This window comes from Hakea prostrata, chromosome 7, assembly GCF_041222555.1.
Source record: "Hakea prostrata isolate BN-2017 chromosome 7, UWA_Hpros_2, whole genome shotgun sequence".
NCBI lineage: Eukaryota > Viridiplantae > Streptophyta > Magnoliopsida > Proteales > Proteaceae > Hakea > Hakea prostrata.
In genome coordinates, this window is record NC_142606.1 from 5,676,213 (window position 1) to 5,683,153 (window position 6,941).

Sequence of the window (6,941 nt, forward strand, 5' to 3'; positions counted from 1 at the left end):
TTTTTGAGAAACTTCAGCAAACTCGCGCCAGATGACAGTTAGGGTTTTGTTATCACTATCCGACTGTTCGGAAGGAGGAGAAGCAAAAGCTTCCTTACCACTACTGTTACTAACACTGGGTACCGGAGAAACCCTATTCTCCGCCATTACTTGTTTCAGTAAGGTACAAAAAGAAAAAGACCAGTAAACTTACTGATTCAGTTAGGAAAAAGCTTAAGAGCAGGAAGGCGCGAAACAAACGACAAAGTTTCAAATTCCAGACAAGAAGAATGAAACCTACGAAGACAACGAACCGCTTTTAAAGCACCCGCACGAGTGTTTGGGAATCTAAACGATCGAGATTGATTCAAAATCAACGATCGAGATTGATTCAAAATCAACGATCGAGATTAGAAGATGTTTTGAAGGTTTGAACTCACGAATCCGAAACAGGCGTTCGGAAACCGTCGCTTGGATTACGTGAGCCACGACAGATCGACTGCAAGGAGACACGTTGCATTACCCTCACAACGCTCGAGGAAAGTAACCACCGCATTAAATGTGATATGACATTTAATGGAACACGCAGAGACTATTGTCTGACGAAGAACCCAGTTAAAAACCAAGCCCTCGGGATCGACTGAACGCTTGGTCTGGGGGGCTCGTGATATGGAGAAAATATGATCGAACCGGGTTCATACTTGGTTCGACCCTCGACCCCGGTCGAGGCCAGAGGAATCGACTCGCTCCCGAGCGAACCGGATCCAAAAGATAGCTTGCTGAGGAAGAAAACTTATTCATCCACAAGCATGCCCAAATCCAATTTATGGATTAGGTTAATTACCCTAATGATGGCAAACTCAAATGGACGGTTGTGGCTAATCATTATGGAAGGGATAATCATCGCATAACCTAGAGGTTATCTCAGGAGTCCTCTACTAGTCCAAACTAGTAGAAGTCTATCGCTCAACGGATCTAACTGTTAAGATCCAACGACTACCCGAAGAAGGCTCAAGTGCATCCGACGAAGGAGATTTGAAGGTACACTCTATATAAACCTCACTGCTATACGAGGTGAGGGACGGAGATTCATATACACACTGGTAGAAGTAAACTATCAGGGGCTCACGATCTAGATCACCTTTCCCAGTTCTTCATTCCTTAGTTCTGTGCTTCTAGCAGAGCCGTTTGTGATTAAGTTCATCAACTGACTTAGCCTTCGGAGGTGGACTCCCGACCCCCGCGGTCGGGCCACATCCGACGCTTTCGTTTTGCAGGTCATCTCGAGAAGATCTAAGGGCTGAGCAGATTTTGGACACATCATTCGCAAATGTGAATGATGCCAAAAACACGCTAATGTCCCGAAGTTACCAGCAGTTCCAATGATGTCCGTCTCAACCCGACTCCATTTGCAATGTGGGGAATGGACTTAGTCGGGAAATTACCAAAGGCTCCCAGGAATCGGGAATACATGGTGGTTGCAATATACTACTTCACAAAATGGGTCGAGGCTGAACCATTATCCTCCATTATGAAAAAACAGATGGAAAAGTTTTTCGAAGAAAAGGTTATATACAGATTCGGGATACCTCGGATCTTGGGAACGGACAATGGAAAACAGTTTGAAGGAGCAGGATTCAAATCCTTCTGTATGCGATACCACATAGAACATCGGTTCGCCTCAGTTGCCTACCCTCAGAGCAATGGGCAAGTGGAAGTCACCAACAGAACACTTCTTGATGGGATCAAGAAGAGATTGGAGGATAATCGGGCGATGTGGGTCGAGGAACTCCCGAGTGTCCTATGGTCATACAGAACTACGGTGCGAACCCTGACTGGAGAAACTCCTTTTTCCCTAGCTTATGGAACCGAAGCTTTAGCTCCCGTAGAAGTGTTGGCCAGATCATTACGATACGACATTTTTTATGAAGGTCAGAATGACCAAGGCCTAAGGGAGAACTTAGACCTTTTGCAGGAAGTCCGAACAAGGGCACAACAAAGAATCAGTTGTATCAAAAAAGAGCAGCACAACACTACAACTCTCGGGTCAAAGGCCGAAGATACCGATCGGAAGACATGGTTTTGAGACGAACCGGGGCTTCAGATCCAAGGAATCAAGGAAAGTTAACTCCAACATGGGAAGGACCTTACCTGGTAGACAAAGAAACAAGGTCGGGATCATACCGCCTTAAAGACATAGAAACAGGAAAACCGATCGATCGTTCTTGGCATTCCACCAATTTAAGAAAGTTCTACCAATAGCCTTTATAAGTGTCGGGTCTATCCCATTTACACTAGCTCCTTTTTACAAGGACTTACATCTTTTTCTTAAAAGATAGAATAAACTCAGGTCTATCCCGTTTACACTTGCGCCTTTTTACAAGGACTTATATCTTTTTCTTAAAAGATAACATTCATTCGGGTCTCTACCGTTTGATTCTTTACGCCTTTCACAAGGACATATCTTTTTCTTAAAAGATAACATTCATTCGGGTCTCTCCCGTTTGATTCTTTACGCCTTTCACAAGGACATATCTTTTTCTTAAAAAAGATAACATTCATCCGGGTCTCTCCCGTTTGTTTATTTACGCCTTTTACAAGGATTTGTATCTTTTTCTTAAAAGATAACATTCATTCAGGTCTCTCCCGTCTATTTCTCAAGGACATGTTTTTTAAAAGATAAGACAGTGGGTCCTTCCCGGTTATCTCTTTGCGCCTTTAACGAAATGGCGCTAGATAACTAAGATTATAACAACAAATTCTTCAATTCATTCATAAAAAAGGATTACATTGATCGGGTTATATGGTTCAAAAACAAAGGAAGTTAAGCAAAAGCTGGGAAGTCTTCAGTCAATCTTTACAGTGGGGCTTCCGGGAAGGTTCTCTTCGTTAGTTGGCTCGACCAGACCTTCGAGGGACTCCTGCATATCTGCAACAGTATCAGTTGGGGAGCCTTTGTCTCCCTCCTCAACTAGAGTTTTCTCTGGATCCCCATCTTCAGCCCCTTCCTGAGCTCCTGCGTCCTCCTCTTCTTTATCTTCTTCCTCTTCCGCTTCTTCCTCGGGAGGGAGTTGAGGACGAGGATCAATATAATCAATAGCAACAGGAAAGGGGAAGAATACGAGTTCGGGAAGGTCACTTGGTTGGGGCATCTTGAGCTCATCATATATCAAGGGATCCAAGAGTAACTTCAAATCCGCAGGACGAGGGATCTCATTTTGCTCCAATACCTTCTTGAAGGTAACACGTAATCCCCTCTTGAAGGCGGGAGTAGCAATGGCCAGAGAAAGATTACCAAACTCCTCGGTCTCAAAATATTCTTCAAGAACATCCCGCCTGAAGATCCGAGCTCCTGAGGACTTCAGTTCCGCTAACTCATCTCTTAGCTGGGCATTCTGATAAGCATACATTTACCATTATTTATTTGATTTAATTCCCCATACTTATTTAATTAAAGAGAACTAATTGAGTATTTTTGTGTATTTTTCAGGAATAAGGAGATTTTGGATATTAGAGATAATATGAAGTAAAGTTGGCAATATATTAGATATTGGTGGATTTTAAATCATGGCATTCAATCTTGCTGCTCAAGAAATCATGAAAAGTGAGATCTTAGCCAAATTGGAAATAGGTGGACGTTTAAGGAACAAAATTGGTAATAAATTTGAAAATCGGGTAAACAGACCTACCTTCAGTATTTTGGGCATATCTCTCTCGTATGAGCTTGGATTTCGATGATTCAAGATGCTATGGAACGATATTGAAAATATTCTACAACTTTTCAGTTTCGAGTTTTTCCAAATTCCAAAAGAATAAAGGTCAAATCGACGGGTAAAGAGAGGGGATTCATTGTGTGCAGGAGACATAAAAGAGAAGCCAACCACAGAAAGGAAGACGGCGAATGCGGCTCTGATCTCTCTCATTGCTGAAGAATAAGACCACATCACACTCTCTCTCTCTCTCTCTCTCTCCCCCTATGTTTCGTCTTTATTTTTCTTATGAACTTTATGATAATGAGTAGCTAGTTCCTTTTCTTTGGGATGTAGATGAACCATGCTTATTTCATTAATTTGATTGTTCTATATCTTCTAATTGACAGTTTGGCCAAAGATGTTCTATAGCTCAGCGAACTAAGCGTGCCAAGCTTCCGCGAAGGACGATAGTCTTGCGAAGATAGGGCATACCTAGGAAGACCATCCCTAATTTGCTTTGAAATGTAGAATTATATCGGTTAGGGAAAAGCATTGGGGATTCGAAATCCCAAAGATCTTCATATATTCATAGTTTAAGTTTTTACATTAATTAATAGATTTAGTTTGAATTTAGTTTGTTGAATTCAATCTCAGTAACTTAGCCTTTTAGTTCTCCATAGTTCGACCCCGTACTTTCTGCTTGCTAGATTAGTACAGGATTTTATTTTTGATTGGTTAGCGACATGATCAAATTTTGGCGCCGTTGCCGGGGAACCAAAGCACGATTGCTAGGATTGATTTTTGTCAGTTAGGCATAATTTTTAGAGTAATTTTAATGTTTTTAATTTTTTATTTTTCTTTTCTTATTTAACTAATCTCTTTTTCTTTTGTTTTGTAGGTAACTGCAAGAGTAGCAATTCGATAATTAGTTTAGGTTGTTATCTTTTCTTTCTTAGATATAATTGTATTTAGGACTTTTCAATTGTAATATTTGCATTAGATTGGGTTGTTTAGGTTAATTTTTAAAAATCCCCATCCCTCAGATCCCACATGTGTAACTTTTGTTCGAAAGATCACGTGGATTGCGCTTCAGGTACGTGCTAAACTCTCCCTTTTGCTATAGTTATTTTCTTTTAATTTTCCTTATTTAGTTTATTCTTTTTTTTATTCTTCTGTGTGTATGCATGGTCGTCGGTCCCTAAACCCTGAGTTGACTCCACTTGACTTAGAGTTAGAAGAGACTTTGGCCAACCGTAGAAGGCAAAGAACCATGGCAAACTATGAACCTCCAATGAGGCCCTTGAGTGAGCATTTCATTCCTACGATATATACTCCAGTTTCTTGTATTAAGTTGCCTAACATAGAGGCGGCTCAATATGAGATCAAATCTAGTGTGATTCAAATGCTACCATCTTTTTATGGACTTGCCAATGAAGAGCCTTATAAGCACTTAGATGAGTTTTTAGAGGTGTCCTCCACGGTTAAAATTCAAAACCTCTTAGTTGATGCTTTAAGGTTACTTCTTTTTCCATTCTCCCTTAAAGATAAAGCTAAGCATTGGCTTCATATTTTGTTTAAATTTTCACTTGGGTAGAAATGCAACAGGAGTTCCTTAAAAAGTTCTTCCCCATTGGCCGTACCAATAGCATTAGGAGAGCGATAACGAGTTTCTCCCAACAAGAAGGAAACAATTTCATGAGGCTTGGGAAAGACTAAAAGAATTACTTAGAAAGTGCCCCCACCATGCTATTCCTAAATGGCAATTGGTTCAATGTTTTTATGATGGCCTTAGAGACCGACATAGGCAAATGGTTGATTCTTCTTGTGGTGGGACTTTCATGCACAAGAATGAGAATGAAGCATGGGAACTTTTTGAGACCCTTAGTGAAAACTCCCAACACCATGCTTCAGCAGCTAGGACTAAGATTCCATCCATTGGGCAACCAAAGAGGAGCGGTCTCTATGAGATAAATTCTACCATTGAGATGAGCACTAAGGTTGACTTGCTATCAAAAAAATTGGGCACTTTTTATCTTTGTGACAATGCTCTACCAACTATCAACAAGTCTTACTCAAGTTGACACCCCCCCCCCCCACCATCTCTTGTCATTAGGACAACAAACCCCATCTCCACTTCCTACAAGTTTCTCTCCACCTAATCAGATTGCAGCATGTGCTTTATGTTCTAGCCTATCCCATCATGTCACTGATTGCTATTTGGCTACACAATACCCTGAGTTTGTTAAGGAGCATACACATTTGGCCCAAGGAGTTTCTAAATTTGGCAATGATCCATATTCCAATACCTATAACCTAGGATGGCGAAACCACCCCAATTTTTCATGGCGAAACTAAATGCCCAATCCCTCTAATCAAATACCTTATAGGCCACCTCTATTTAATATGCACCAAAATGCCTATAGGAATGAGCAACCGTCATCTTCACAACCCTCACATAATTCATCATTTGAGGATAAGGTACTAAAAGCACTTAGTGGATTAGAGCAAAACACTCAATTGTTGCATTCCCATTCTCAGTCCATTAACAAATTGGAAACTCAACTTGGTCAACTAGCTGATGCCAAGTGTAGGAGGGAGGTTGGTCAGTTACCTAGTCAACCAATAGGTAACCCTAATCATCAAATTGGGTCTAGGAAAGAACAAGTCCAAGCAGTCTCGGTTGTGACATGCAGTGAGAATGAATATTATGCACCTTTGCCTACTCCTAAGCCATTGCCCATTGATCTTGAGAGTCAAGAGGAGGTTGATTTGACCCATGAGACTTGCGATGATGCACACAAGCTTAGTAAAGAAACACCACCTATGAGTATTCCCCATCAATTTCCTTGTAAGGGGTTGCACATTCCGATTGTAGAGGGTCCTACTCCTAAATCTTACACTCCCAAAGCCCCCTTCCCTGAAGCTCTTGAGTCCTCAATTCCAGATTCTAGAAAGAATGCTAAGATGTAGGAGATGATTGATTTATTCCAACAAGTTAGTATCAATCTCCCACTATTAGATGCTATCAAGCAAGTCCCAGCTTATGCTAAGTTTCTAAAAGATTTGTGCACCCAAAAGCGTAAGTTGAAGACTCAAACACCTAAAACTGTGCACCTAACTGAATCAGTCAGCTCGGTAATTTCCAACCAACTGCCCCCTAAACTTAAAGATCCAGGTACACCTTTAATTTCATGTGTCATTGGAGATTTATCCATAAGTAAAGCATTGCTTGACTTGGGAGCCAGTGTGAATATTTTACCCGGTTCAGTT

At 41.0% G+C, this 6,941-nt stretch overlaps 1 non-coding gene across 1 annotated transcript; it reads right to left on the reverse strand.

The window, feature by feature from the left end:
* Positions 1–5,315: 5,315 nt before the first annotated feature.
* Positions 5,316–5,421, reverse strand: LOC149009279 (small nucleolar RNA R71). Its single transcript, XR_016174880.1, has one exon. It is a non-coding gene; the product is annotated as a small nucleolar RNA R71 (small nucleolar RNA).
* Positions 5,422–6,941: the final 1,520 nt, after the last annotated feature.